Genomic DNA, 663 nt, shown 5'->3' with positions numbered 1-663 from the left:
GGAGTCATTCGGTTGAAGTATTTGTACTTGAAAACAGGAAACCAGCAGAGAAAAATCAACAAAAGCAAATGCCGGTTCTTCGAAAAGATCAATAATACCGCTAAGTCTCTAGACTGAACTAACCAAGAAAAAGAGATGGAAGACACAAATAACTGATATCGGAAATAAAAAATGAGCCATTGCTACTGAACTCGACTTTAAAAAGACGATAGATGAAATTAACCAATTCCTAGAAAGATGCAAGTTACCAAAATCTTCACAAGGAGAAATGTATCATCTGAATAGACCTATAACTATTAAAGAAATCTAATCGATAATTAACAGAGAGCACCAGGCCCGCGTAGATATACCGATAAATTCTCCAAACATGTACGATAAAAATGATTATCTATAATCTCTCTTAGAAAATAGAAGCAGAGAAAACCATTCTAATTCCTTCTGTGAAGCCAACGTTTCCCTAATACGAACCTGAGATAGAGAAGTTTCAAGAAAGAAAGATGACAGATCAACATCTCCCCTTAACACAGAAGGGAACATCCTCAACGATGTTAGCAAAGTGAATCCAGCAACGTTTAAAGAGATTTATACGGCACGATCAAATGGCCTTTATTCCAGGTATGCAAGACTGGTTTAAGATTTGCAAATTAATTTATGTTAATCCAC

At 35.6% G+C, this 663-nt stretch overlaps 1 protein-coding gene across 1 annotated transcript in view; it reads right to left on the bottom strand.

Annotated features, from left to right (window-relative positions):
* CNTN6 (contactin 6) overlaps positions 1–663 on the bottom strand; it is a 180,684-nt gene that overhangs the window by 79,790 nt on the left and 100,231 nt on the right. The window lies entirely within an intron of this gene.

Source organism: Pteropus vampyrus, unplaced genomic scaffold, assembly GCF_000151845.1.
Source record: "Pteropus vampyrus isolate Shadow unplaced genomic scaffold, Pvam_2.0 Scaffold409, whole genome shotgun sequence".
In the NCBI taxonomy this organism is placed as follows: domain Eukaryota; kingdom Metazoa; phylum Chordata; class Mammalia; order Chiroptera; family Pteropodidae; genus Pteropus; species Pteropus vampyrus.
Note: the sequence above shows the minus strand (reverse complement) of the source record. Positions and strands in the feature narration are given on the sequence as shown.